At 37.8% G+C, this 15,025-nt stretch overlaps 1 pseudogene; it reads right to left on the bottom strand.

The window, feature by feature from the left end:
• Positions 1-4,928: 4,928 nt before the first annotated feature.
• LOC117240874 lies at positions 4,929-7,493 on the bottom strand (annotated as a pseudogene).
• Between the last annotated feature and the right edge of the window lie 7,532 nt (positions 7,494-15,025).

Genomic DNA, 15,025 nt, shown 5'->3' with positions numbered 1-15,025 from the left:
TAGGTATCGTCTTACAATTAAATCTCGGTCTCGAATGGATTAAAATGAAATACATACTTGCAGCTTCAACATCTTCAATATCGAGGAGATTCAAACTTTACAAATAAATGTAAATTGCGATGTAAAACAAAGCGATGTAAAAAGGGAAAAAGGAGGAAAGAAGGAACAGGGAAGCAAAGAGAAGAAACGAATTTTTCATTTTCTCGAAACTGGATCAAGTTTCAGGCTGCTCGCCAAAGAGTCTGTAGCTAACGAGACAAGATTAGACAACCCACGCTTTAAAATTCCCACAGAACTATAATAATCCTCGAAATCAATACGATTCGTCGATCCATCGCCTGATTAAAAAATGAGATAGGATGAAGCTCACTAGTCAGCCTTTGAATTTTCAATAGTGATTCTCTGTAAATGCTTGAAATTGACGCTTGGATTCTTTCCAGATTAACTAGCTTTGCCCCTCCCTCCCTTTATCTATTTTCTTAGATCGACTTAGACTGCCTCAACATATTATCTTACTTCTTTTCTTTTCTTTTCTTTTCTTTTGATCTTTTAAAGCCCTAAATCGCTGGCTATTTTGTATACTATATATTTTGTACACTCAATTACTCTGTAAGTCATAAGTACATACGTTTTACAACGTTATTTGTCATATTTCAGTTAAACCCCAGAAAAGCCAGAAATATATTTGCAGCGTGTTTTAACGCGTCCCTGGCAAAGATCTCAAAAACGAGTTGCGACACAATTTAAAGCGACAAATAGCACCGCGTGTCTCGTTGTGGTAACACACGGTTCGCCAGCTTTTTAAAAGCGCTCTCCGTTTGCTTTTTCCTCTCTTCCCTGTCTCTTCGTTTTTTCTTAACGAGCAAAACCATTTTCGCGAGGACGAGAGTACGGAAATGACGTACTGGCAATTTTGTTTTGTGATAATACAAGCAGCTCGGTTTCAGTGAATTAAACTTGGGCCCAAGCTTCTACTTATCCCTACCTTCCTTTCCTTTATTTTCCCTTCTATATCGGTTTTGCGGTTTTCCACATTTCCATCACAATAAACCATGTTTTTTCTCGATTTTACATGTTAGCCAATGATTCACGGCAAAAGCGTCGACTGTAAAAATATTTGTAGTTGCAATAGCAACAAGTATGTTTTCTCAAATAGAAAATATTGGGAGCGTACTAGTGACGAGGGCCTCAGGCTTGATAACGAATCCGTGACCAACGGGAGGACAGGTTCCCTTGCTCTAACTCACACGTGCACCACTCCCTGCTCGTAAGGCACGCGACTTCCTTCACCGATCAGCTCTCTAGCAAGACTGCTCGTCATCCCAACGACGCCACCGAAACAAGACTCCGGTCGAGTGTCTCAGTACACACGATCCTCCGATCGACGTACGATTGCTATCGGTTTGGACTTGCGATTGTTTCGTTATGGTTATATTAGGGTCTAGGTTGCAGGGTTAGGGTGTTGTCCTGAAGTTCCAGAAGGGCCCCGGCGTCCTTTCGTCTCCGACTCGGCCATCCTGACACTTACACGTCCTCGTGTGTGGCCTGCTGACTTAGTCTACCCGTCGGGGCTTCCACCACGCAGGCATCGACCCGGCGCTCGTCCTCGGGGCAATGTTTTTCTTCTCGCCGCGATGGACAGCGAGACGCGATGTGTCCCGGCATGTGGCAGTGAAAGCACAACGCTTTTGGTGGTGCAGCAGGTCGGCTTTCCTCCGGGCGTCGGGGGTCCTTCTTCGGTTCCCACTTCGCCCTCTTGCGGCATTCGAATGTCGGATGTCCGTAAATACCGCAGTGGCCACACTTGGTCCAGGGGGCGGGTGACCAGCCTCGTTTGTTTCCGGAGCTCGCTAATGACCTCCACGGCGGGGGCGTTGGCCACTCCGTGTATAGGAAGGGCTTCATTTCTCTTTGGAATTGTTTCACCGACGTGATGTCACTCGTGAGCGCTAGTCGTTTAAAACGTTCATCGCGCGAGCCCAGCAGATGGAGGGCGGTGGCGGCGAGTACCTCTTCCCTGGTTGAATTTCACCACTTCGACTCCAGGAGGGTGATGATACGATTTCCGTACGCTCCTGGTGTTTCGCCGTCCCGCGGTAGTTCCTCCGCTACCTTGATTAGCGACGCGGCTGCTACTTCTTGGCCACCGAAGTGCGCGGCGAATTGTTCCTTAAAATCTGGCCAGGTGAGCTCGTCGCCGTTCATTATCTGCGTAAGCCAATACGCTGCCGGACCCCCTAGGGCACGGTTTAGGGCAGAATACAGTGCGCTGTTTTTCAGGGTGTGGTCCCTCATGAGCAGGCCGAGCTCGAGTCACATTCCGAGTCCGAGCTCGAGGCGCCCTCCCGGGCAGGGCTCGCGGGAGATTGCGATTCCGTGTTGGAGTTCTCCATCGTCCGGTCGCGGGTGGGGTACCTTTATTGTCGATAGTGACACTAGTGACGAGGGCCTCAGGCTTGATAACGAATCCGCGGCCAACGAGAGGACTATCATATAAAAAGCAACAGGATACACGAAATAATATAATTCTGACTAGGACAACATAAACGCAAGAAGTGTTGATATTGAAAAAAATATTTCATTTTGTATATAAATATTTTCATATTTAAAAAAGTTTCCGGAAGCAGGAAGATTTACAAACAAATAATATCATAAACCGAATGTTTCATGATCCTTTTCTAATTAGAGTGTGTGACAGCATGTGAGAACGTTTCTTAAAAATATGACTTATTGCAATTACTTAATCGCAATTATAAACGATTAAGACCTTCTCACAACGAGGCAATCTATCCAAAGTATAAAACTCGTTATACTTGATGAGAAAACAAATCTCTACTTAGGTTTCATTTCGTTTCATCGCGTTCATAAAAAGTGAATTTGTATGAACACATCGTGCAATTTAGTAATTAGGACCGTTGATCTCGCTGCAACATAGATGGATAGAAAAAGCCATTTAAAATGATACAACGTCGGGAAGACAATTATGAAAATTATAAATGGAACACAAGATAAAATTGTTTAAGATTAATTCTTCTTTTTTTTTTAATCGCGAGTGTTTGCAAACGAAGTTTCAATCTGTTTACAATGATAGCAATGAGAGGAGGATGTCTATGAAAGTTATAAATGCGTATTGAATAACATTTCTGCGAGTGGGTTTGTTTTTCGTTACAAATGTTTTTTAAACGAATCTGCAATCTGTTGGAAACTACGGAACAGTAACGGGACGACTGATAGGGAAATAAAAAAGATCGCGTTTTATTTGAACAGACAAATCTTTGAAATCTATTCGAAAGTCTATTTGAAATGGTACGAGCTCGAAAAGAACGGTGAATACTATAGAAGAAGGATTAATTAAATTTCTTATTAATCTGTACGCTTTGTATATTAAATACCTTGATCGATGCCAAGATAACAAATTATTATACAAAACAGTGAAGTATCCACGTCTGACATTAATATTGAGTATTACCATTACTGTAATTTAATTTTTAACCGATCCTGAAAATTCCTTAGAACGTAAAAAGTATAAAATGTTACTGTGCATTTCAAGATTAAATGCACTGTAATTTAGAAACAGTTATGAAGCGGAAACAAATAATTTATTCAGAATAAGAATTCTACGTAATCATGTTAAAAAAAAACGTACTTATAACGCGTTTAAACTCCAAATATGTAAAGACAATAAGGGAAAAAAATTAAACGAAGAATCGTATTTTTTGTAAATTCACACAAGATTTTATCCAAAAAAAAATTAAGATTTTTTGAAGAACGTACAAGAACAATAAAAAAGGGATGTTAAATACAAAAAATAGATTAAAATTTAGATTATTGAAATATAAAAAAAATGATATTGCATAATTTACAATTATTTTCGATAGCTTACGTCAGTATGTTGGAGTGTAAACTATAAAATATTCAAAAACTGATACCATTTAGACATAATTAAAAAAACAATAAATTGCGGAAACCGATAGTTAAAACTCGATACGATCGATACTCCAAAACTCTAATCCTAATAATTACTCAGCAATAATAACCGATAATTCATGTTGATTAATGTTTGAACTCCGTTTTTTTTCTGTATGTGTATACAAATTTTGTACAGTTTGATAAAGCGAAATTAAATTATCATCTTTTTGTACTACTTCAAACATTGAGATTTGTCATCTTCAAGGTCGATCACACATAGTTTCAGATTGCGGAGTTGCAAGGATAATTAATTTTGCAATCGGTTTTCCTTTGATATAGATGTGAATACAAATAGCCATTGATTGACAATATACCGAAGCAATTCTAGTTTAATTTGAAGTCATCGATCCTTTGATATTTTTGGAAGAATAGTAAAAGTACAGAGAAAACAAGAAAAAATGACGTTAACTAAAAGATAGCTCCAATGTATCTCATAAATATTATCTATATATCATTTGTAAGATGTAAGTGACCAAGATATCGAATTATACAAAAATTGTATGTAATGATTAATACTTGAACGTTACTTACATTTATGTACATGAAAATTTGATCTTTTATTAACTAAGTTATTGATCGACAAAATGACTTCCTACATAATTCTCCGCCTGAACTGAAATGCATATTTTTTTTTACGCAAGCCTTATGTGTAGCTAGCAACGAGCAAACAGATTAATTACTTTACACACGGTCGTATCTTGTTTGCTGTAGGCGAGTTCTCTCGTGTAATCAACGAAGTACTCAACTTTAAAGCGATAACAGAAGAACATTATTGTATCGATAAAAATCATGCTTTTTTCAAAGAAATATGTAACTCGTATTTTTTTAAAGCAACCCTCATAACGTATTGAATAAAATAATCATACATTTTTTTTTGTTCAACATTTGTAAAATACGATATTATCAAGATCACCAAGGAGGTAATCTTCAATTCTTAATGAATATAATAAAAAACATAATTAATGATTGTTTGATGGTTTTATTATTATCTCTATAATACAAAAGCACAACATCGTGTCAACAGTTTATATAGTTCGTATGTTTCTGTAGGAATACACAAATAATAGTTCTCTATCACAATGTAATCTAAAGGGAAAACCCTAACTAAATGACAAAAATATCGGTAATAACTGGAACTAATGAATGTTAAAAGCAATCAGTATATTCCATACAAACTTCCATCAACACGATTCGTTCTTCATTCTCTCAACACACTAAGACCGTAATCTTTAAACGCTTATAAAACCATAAGCAATCGTGAAGTTTAGAATTCGCTAACTGGGCGTCTCTCAATCCAGTTTTTGATCTTGGGCAGAAGGAGGACCTTTTTCTCCAGCAGCTTCAGATTCTCGTAATTCTCGATCAGATCAGATTTGTACATAAAGTTCAAATAATCGAGCAGAGCAACGAATGTTAAATCAGTCCAAGAGAGAGTACCATCGTAGAAGTAGCCGTCATTTTCCTTCACTTGCTGGTCCAAACGTTCTAAAATGAACGGCAGCGTCTCTTCAGCAGCCTTGCGTTTTGCAGCTTTGACCTTCTCGTCCTCCTCATAGTGGAAGGCGGCAATTTCTGAAAATTTGTTTTCAGTTAAATACTATTCGCTAATGTTATACTAATTTGAATACAGTGTTGTGCGAAATTTAAATGATACTGAAGATAGAATTACAATCCTTTTTAATGCTTTGTCTTGTATTGTTGACATACGTGTATCGTTCGATTAAATCAAATATTAAATCGGATTTCAACTAATAAATACCTGAACAGATATGTACATTCTGTTATCAAGATTCTCATAAGATTTATGCAAAACAGCACTGGATACTCACTATGACGAATATCATGAATAGTATCAACAGTGGCATCAATATGAAGATTTGCCCAGTCAGTCTTTCCAGCTAAGTCATATTGTTTGGCTAAGTAACGGCAAATAGCTGTAGACTGAGCAACCTTCCTTCTATCAGCTACGAGCATAGGAAGCAGGCCATAAGGAGTCACTAAAAACATACAACTAATAGAATCAAAGATTCTATCGAACAAACAGATTATGATGCTTCTTAAATATCTAGCTTCCTGTTATCTGTTTTGGAAAGATATAATTTAATTTATTGATAATTTATCAGCAAACAAAGGGCATTGTCTCCTTAACAATACCTATTGTCCTCCCACATATCTTATAGAGCAATGGAGAGTAAACAATAATCTCTGTTATACTCTGCATAATTGTGTTCTACTTTATTTAGCTACTTTAGTTAAATTAGGAAAGATGAGATTTAAGAAACAGAACTTCTTTAAATTTTAAGCTTACAGGGCTTTATTTCTGGCCAGACGTCCTTTCTGATACGTTCATCTTCAAATGGAATACTAGCATAGCTGAAGAAGAACGGATTGGTTCTGCCAATGCCGTAACTGTGAAGTAAGTCAATTTATAGAGCGGCATCTTCCTGGAAGTATAATATATACAAAGTAAAAACAAAGAATCATTGATGACAAGAATTATATTATTACAAATTATGAAGTATAAGACAATTTAAGTAAAAAGCATCAACTACTAACTACTCGCATAGCTATTTGTATCTTTATATTTTAATATAGCTTAGATATAAAAAGAATATTATTTTTGGATGTAATAATGTATAAACTTGCGCCAAATATTATAACAAAATATTGCACTTTCTATTTAAGTAGGATAGACATATTACCGGCATTTATCTTTTTTCTATAGCAATGAAATTGTTTATAAAAAAGTTTATAAGAAAACTATCAATTAATGCAAACAACGCATTTCAAAATATTAATTACATTCGCACGATTCGTTATCTCTAGCATTTAATTTAACCATATGGTTCTATACACCCAAGACCCTCTAACAGTAATTTAGTACCATTACTAGTCGTATGTACAATGTATGTTTGTATACAACTTTCGTAACTACAAAACATTCAGCATGATTATATATTCTTCCAAACTTAAGAAACATTTTCTAATTGCATACTTAAATTTATCGATCAATTATGAACATATGATAACATTTATTTCTTTCAACTACTAATTTTCAAATCCTCTGCTGTTCCGTTAATTGAACGACGCGCCGACTTTTCGTACAAGTATCTTGTATCTTATCTGTATTATTTAGTTATCAATAAAGAAGAAACATTTTCTAATTGTATACTTAAATTTATCGATCAATTATGAACATGTAATAACATTTATTTCTTTCAACTACTAATTTTTAAATCATCTGCTGTTCGGTTAATTGAAGGATGTCGGCTTTCTGTAGAAGTATTTCATATTTATTATTTAATTATGAATAAGGAAAAAACATACAAAATATAGTTTTTAAACGGTTTATTATTTATAAAGAGAAACTTTGATTCAGGATATATATACTATATATATACTATTTACTTACAATTTTTTTTTTAAGACTTCAAAGTCGAAACAAGCACAGGAAATTTCCAAGCCGGTTAACAGAAACTTGAATGAGACAAAAATAACCTTTAGATCTCTATATGTTCTTCTTCCCCCCTGTTGCTTCCACGTAACTCTTATCCTATTGGTGGAGCTGTGCTGATATGTGAAACTATGACTACATAAAAACATCCGGGAAGACTCATTGAATGATTTTATAGTTTAAGGTTAATAAATTTCCATAAATTAAAGTTGAAAATTTATGAGAACATGTTTTCTGTAACAAAACTTAGTAAAAACAAACTAGTAAGGTTTATAGATTCTTTAATGATTATGTATGTATTCATAAACTAGTTCGATAAACATCGTTCGATAAAACGTCGAACAACACACAACATTGAAGCGCGAAATTTCAAATTCAAGGAAAGATAAATAACAAATATTGCGAACAAATGATATTAAATTTACAATAATCTCATGTAAGAAAAAATAAAAGGGATAAAAGTAGTACAGAAGATAGAAAAATCTATAAAACTGGTGGCTGGGAAATAGAAAATATATAAATTTATGTTATTAGAGTTTAGTACTTCTGTCGATCAATGTGTTACGACCGTTCGTGGAGAGACGCAGTCGCAGTAGCGAGAGGCGTAAATTCTCGCTACGATTCGGTGAATCGACTCCGCGAAGTAGTCGTTTCCCTGTTTCGGTTAAGATAAGAGGTGGTTAAATGAATATGACACTGTATAGTAAGTGATATTTCACCGTTTATTCCAACAACTTATAACGAAGGCAGTTACGCTGGTGCGTATGTACGAGATTTTTTTTTTATTTATTTGTTGAAATTACAATTAATTCTCGCGTTGAGAATATTTTTTTTTTATTTATTTGTTGAAATTACAATCAATTCTCGCGTTGAGAATTTTCAGTAATTTTTCTGGCGTGGCGCAGTGACATGGCTGTTTATTTACAATAAGTTAATACTATTATAGATAGGTATAATTTATAAGTATTATAAGTAAGTGCATATGCTTAGTTTGGATAATTAAATGAATCTGACGTTTAGATCTAGCGGGTAGTGCCTCTTCAGCCTGCGAGTCTGGTCCGTCGTATCGAGTAGTCCAGTGATTAGGGGGTTTCGGTGTTTGTTGATTCTTTTGCTGTATCTGTTGCTATATTTTGCTATTTCCTCTTTGACGGTGGGTATCTTGAGGTCGCGGTGTATTGTTTCATTGGTTACATACCAAGATGCGTCAATTAGGGATCTTAGCGTTTTCGATTGAAAGCGTTGGAGTATTTCAATGTTGGAGTTACTTGCTGTTCCCCATAGTTGGATTCCGTAGGTCCAGACAGGTTTTATTACGGTCTTGTAGAGGGTAATTTTATTCTGTATATTTAGTTTGGAGCGTCGGCCCGTGAGCCAATAGAGTTTTTTTAGTTTGTCCTTTAGTTGCTTCCTTTTATCTGAGATGTGTGTCTTCCACGTTAGTCTCCTGTCCAGGGTCATGACCAGGTATCGGACTGTGTCCCTGCTAGGAACTGTTGCATTGTTGATGGTGACCTGGGGGCAGGTTTGTTTTCGGAGCGTGAAGGTTACATGTGTGGATTTCTTTTCGTTGACTTTGAAGCCCCATTTGTGAAACCACTTTTCCATGGAGTCGAGACTTCGCTGGAGAGTGGATGAGGCTATTACCGGGTCAGCGTGGGAAGCTAATAGCGCTGTGTCGTCTGCAAATGTCGCTATTGTTATATCATTTGATATAGGTAGGTCGGCAGTGTAGATGGAGTACAGTAGGGGTCCGAGGACACTACCTTGGGGTATGCCGGCTTCTATTGGGAATGTTGCGGAAGTGGCGTCTAGGTATTTAACCATGAATTGCCTATTGGTTAGGTAAGATTTTAGGATGGAGTAGTAGGGGTGGGGTAGGATCTTTTTAAGTTTGTATAGTAGCCCTTCATGCCATACTTTATCGAATGCCTGTTGGATGTCTAGGAAGACCGCTGAGCAATATTTTTTCTTTTCGAGTGTTTGGCTGATCGTATGAGTTAGGCGGTGGATTTGCTCTACTGTAGAATGATGTTTTCGGAAGCCGAATTGGTGATCTGGGAGTGTTTTCAAGTTCTCTAGGATTGGAAGGAGTCGGTTCGTGAGCATCTTCTCGAATAGTTTGGACAGGGTAGGTAAAAGACTGATTGGGCGATAGGAGCAGGTTTCGTATATCGGTTTACCGGGTTTAGGGATGAGGGTAATCAATGAGATTTTCCAAGCCTTAGGATAGTGTTCCAGGCGAAGGATAGCATTAAAAATCGATGTGATGAGTGCTATCCCTTTGTGGGAAGTTCCTTGATTGCTCTATTGCCTATTAGGTCGTGTCCTGCTGCTTTCTTGGGGTTTAGGCGACTGATTGTTTCTATAGTCTCAGCAGAGGAGAAGGGTTCGATAGGAGGGGACATTTGGAAGGGGGTGTGCAGGTATTCAGTAACGTCCGCGGCGGTTTGGGGGGAATGGGGTTTGAATACTTTTGACAAGTGTTTTGCAAACAGGTCGGCTTTTTCTATAGGGCTTCGCGCCCATCCACCTTGCGGACGGCGGATAGGTGGGATTATTTGTGGGGGGCGTGTGAGTTTCCTGGAGGCCTTCCATAGTGAGTAGTTGGCGTCGGCTGTGGGGGATAAGCTGGCGAGGTATTTATGGAAACAGTCGTTTTTATAGTTTCTTAGGGTTCTGGATAGCTTTCTAGTTGCGTTGTTAAGTTTGCGTTTGTCCTCCGGTGTTCTATGGGTCTGCCATACTCTTCTTAGTCTTCGTTTTTCTGCTATTTTTTTTAGTATGTAATGGGGATATTCTTGTTTGCTGTTAGATGGCTTTGTCGGTGTGGAGAGGCGGATTGCGTTTATTATGCTCGTGTTTAAGTATTCCGTGGCTGCTTCGATATCTTCCTTTGTTTTTAGTGGGGTGAAGGCTGAGGTTGAGTGTGTAAAGACTTCTCTGAAGAGCTGCCAGTTGGTGTGTTGGTTGTGAATGGTGCCATTAGGTGTATTCTCGATGATTGTTGAACTGACTGTTGCTATCACGGGAGAATGATCGGAGGAGAGATCAGCCGAGGAGTTGATCTGGTATTTTGTTGGTGTCAGTGGGCCAGTATGTGGGTTCGTATGTGGTGAGGTAGTTGAGGTTGTTGTTTGTTATGCTGTTTAAGAGGTTTTTGCCTCTTGCTGTAATCAGTCTGCTGCCCCATTGGATGTGCTTGGCGTTATAGTCTCCTCCAACTATGAATCTGTTGCCCAGGGTGTCCAGGAAGTTATCAAAGTCTTCTTTGGCGATGGAGTGTCTGGGAGGGCAGTATACTGCTGAGGTGGTGATTGAGCCATGACAGTCTTCTATTGCTACGTTTGTTGCTTGGAGGTAGTCTTTCTGGAATGATGGGAGTTCGTAGTGCTTAATACTTGCTTTGATTATTATTCCGGTGCCACCGTGGGCCTTTCCGCTGGGGTGTTGGGTATGGTAGAATTTGTAACCATTTATTTTCAGGTAGCTCTTGTCGGTGAAGTGGGTTTCCGACACGAGCATTACGTCGATTTGCTGGTGTTTTAAGAAGAGTTCTAGTTCAAGTTTGTGTTGCGCTAGACCGTTGGCGTTCCAGAGTGCTATGCGCCTTGGTTTTATTTTGAGTCGGGGCGTGCTAATTTTTCCACGATGAGTGTTAGTAGCGATAGCAAGTGATTTATTTGCTCCGATTGTTTCTCTATTAGCTTTTCAAGCCTTGAGGAGTTGTCTGTGTTTGGTGGGTTGGGGTCACTGTTTTGGGGAAGGTTCCTTTGGCTGTTCGGGTTATTTTGGATGCCTTGTACTGCTTGGGCATAGGAGGTTGAGGTGGAGATGAATTTGGTAGGACTGTGCGTTTGGTTGGTTGAGGGGGTTGGGGTAGTAGTGAATTTCGGCGGGCTGGGTGTTTGGTTGGATACCTCTTTTGCTCTGAGCTTAGGGTACCTGTTCGTGTATAGTGTTTTATATGCTGGGCAGCCTTTGTAGTTGGCAGGGTGGTCCCCTTGGCAGTGGATGCATTTCGCTGGGGTTTCCGGTGATTTGGCGCACTGGTCAGTGGAGTGAGAGCCTGCGCATTTAACGCAGCGGAAAGTATGGTTGCAGTATTTCTGCGTATGACCGTACCTTTGGCACCTTTTGCACTGCACTATTTCTTTTTTCACGAGCGGTGGTTCGATCTTTACTATCGCGTTCATTAGGCGACTGATGTTATATATTTCCTTATTGTTCGGTTTTTGTTTAATGTCTAGGAAGAATAAGGATAACGGGTCTTTCGAGACTCTATGCCTTATATTACTTACGTTGACGACTTCGTGGCCGAGTTTTGAGAGTTCGTATTTTAGTTCGTCTATATCTGCTGAGTGGTGTATGTTTCGTAGGACCACCCGGAAAGGCCTTTCCTGTTTAAGTTGGTAGGTGTGGAAGTTGGCGTTCAGGGTCCTGAGTGTCTTGGTGAGTTTTCTGTAAGCTTCTGGGTTCGTCGGTAGTATTTTCACCTTGTTGTTGCTTATCTTAAGGTTATATTCCTCCTTGCTGGTATCTCTCTCTAGGGACTTGGTCATTGTCTGTATGTCAATGACGTCGTCCACAAAAATTGGTGGGGGAGGGGGGATTCTCTGTGAGTGTTGGTTTGATGGCGGTTCTACGATTTCCATGGCGTCGTTTGAGGATTCCAATACGGCGAACCTGTTGTGTGTGTTTATTTGCGTTGCTGGTTCTATTTTCCTCTTCTTTGTAGTGTTAGCGTCGTTAGTGCGGAGAGTTCTGCTACACTTCTGCCACGGGGGGGGGTAGCTCGGGGTAGCTGCGAGTCTGCTCCGGAGAGCCTGGTCGCGGTTGCTGGGCCATCATCGAGCTAGTTAATTCGGAATGAACAACTAGTCGTGAGGCTGTGAGGCTAGTATTCGTGTTGGGGTTAGGTGCGTGGGATTTTCTTCTCCCTAGGGGGTAAGGGGCACTTAGCTGTGTTCTCTTTCGACGTTTGGGCGACACGTGTTGTTTTCGAACTACGCTGGGCACTAGAGACACGTCTGCACGCTTCGGCACTCCACAGCGAACTGCGTTGAGAATATGTACGAGATGAATGAGTGACTGATCTGTGGGTGTGTCCTATCCGGTGGAAGGATATTGACCGTTCGAAGGATGTGAAATCAGAACTGTCTTGGGAGACGATGCTGTTTCGGAGGAAAGCTAAGGATGGGTGTGTCTAGCGCACGGGACCATCGGATTTGTTGGTGACGATTTTAGTTAGGAGAGTGAAGGAAGTGGCTTCGTTGTTAATTGGTTAACGAAGGGTCTTAACCGCCCTCGAGAGAAAGTGGTTAGTGGGAGGAAAGTTGCAGCATACGTGAGAAAAATTAACTTTCCCTTGTCCAGTCGGGGTAGACAATAGTCTTTAGAAATTCTTCGGAAACAGACGTTTGTTTGGTTTGAAGGACCTTTTCTAGGACATCTATGAGATTTATGGAAGGTACTTGAAACTATGGAGGATACGCTGCGAGTATCCGGTGACATCTGGTTGCCATATTGCTCGCGGTGCGACGTTACAAAATGGAATAGAAAGATTATACCACAGACGAAATTATACTTTATACTTTATTATACTTTATACTTTATTATACTTTATACTTTATTATACTTTATACTTTATTATACTTTATACTTTATTATTACATTACATCAATTGACATCTTTGGAATTACAACGATTCGATACACATTTTAACGTTTTAAACGTTTTAACGTTTAACATTCAGTTAGAACTTTGTATTGATTAGAGATATTGTAACGACCAGAAATATCGATACATATATCAATACTTTTACCTCGAAATTCGTAGAGTCGTACTCTTCATTGTCCATACAAATTGTGTCATATATGTCCAAACCAAATTTAATTTACGTGCATTAACGTTTTCAAATCCATTTTTTATTTTCAAAGAACATCATATTTGTACTGGGTATTGCCAGTAAGTATCATGAAGAGACGAAACGAGTATCTCGAGTTAAGTATTGTTTAAAATAGTATATAGACATCTAGATATAACATTCAATGATTTTTCCCTCACTTATTGTAAATTATATATTGATATTGTAAAATTATATAGTAAATGATATTGTAAAATTATATAGTAAATGATATTGTAAAATTAAATAGTAAATTCACACGATGTTCAAATAATTCGAAATAACGATAGACCAACAGCTGTTTAAACGAGACACAAGAATTAATCGTGCATTTTATTAAAAAGTTAAGTACGAATAAAAGAAAGAAAATTTTCGAACTTTTTTCGAAAGAACATACATTTATTATACAACATACATACATTTATTATATATTGTGTTCTTTCAAACACAATAATACCTTCCATAAAGGAACACAGCTCAGATGAGACTTTTTATAGTTAAACTTTTAACGTACTCATAGAAACGAAATTTTTTTTTTTAAATAGAACTGTTACATTTTACGACACGTATAACATCGAACATTTACCAACATAGCGATGCCAGCGTACATATATATATACTGGTGTACTGGTCATCTTTTTTCCATCTTTTTTCCACACGTTTTTAGCTTTTTAGCTGTTTGTGAATGGGCGCCTAATCAGCCAATCAGAAATGGCCGGTATTCTATGAATCCTTTTCTTCAATGCTCGAAGAGCTGGATATTTATCCAAAGCTGGTGCCCCAAACATATACTCGTAATTTTCAAGGGCCGCTGCAAATACGAAGTCCGCCCATGTCGTCTGAAAAAAGGTTTGTATACATTTATTTTGTACCTCCTCTATTAAACAATTTTTTTAATTTACCTTGAAAAATGTGAAAAATCGAACTTTTAACTACAGATCACTAGCTCTTTAGGAAGAATTTGGATTTTTATTTTATTGTCAGAATTTAATGGATAATTTTAGAAACTTCAACCTTTGGAGGTATTTGTTAATTAAGAATGACAAAACTGGTATTATGTAAAAAAGAGTAATCAATCAATGTCGAATGGAAATTAGACAGTTCTATAAAAATAATCCTTCTCACGATTCCATAACTTCATAGCTTAATTAAATACAATTCTTCGGCGATATAATTACAAATACATTTACAGGAATTGTGTAATATGATAAATATCTCGTTAAAGAAATTGAAATCGTAAACTCTAGATTCTAGTATTCTTTCACTTTCATGTTTCCTATGAGTCCTTCAATCGCTAAATATTTTGCAATGAAACACGTATTATTAAACAACATAATCATACTAAATTAATTTAATGTGACTATTTATTATTATTATATAATAACACAGTGATGAAAGAAATAAACTGGTCAAGTAATCTAAGGAACGATAATACGTATCTATGTCAGTGACAGTGAGAAAAATTCAGATATCTGTAATTAAGTGATTACACTTATAAGTATCATTATATATTATATAAATATGATATTTCGAATGGTATCATTTATCACTCATTAAACAAGAGTGTCATATCCAGAGAAATGATCTTACATATCTTAATCTTTGCTCTGATTACGATAGTAATAATTTCTATCAAACTTGATGAGGAAGATACATGAATAATTATCTAAAAGCTGAAAATCTTGGCAAATTCATTT

The sequence above is a fragment of the Bombus vosnesenskii genome, unplaced genomic scaffold (assembly GCF_011952255.1).
Source record: "Bombus vosnesenskii isolate JDL3184/JDL3185 unplaced genomic scaffold, Bvos_JDL3184-5_v1.1 scf7180000015038, whole genome shotgun sequence".
In the NCBI taxonomy this organism is placed as follows: Eukaryota; Metazoa; Arthropoda; class Insecta; order Hymenoptera; family Apidae; genus Bombus; species Bombus vosnesenskii.
This window is presented reverse-complemented; position numbering and strand designations above follow the sequence as displayed.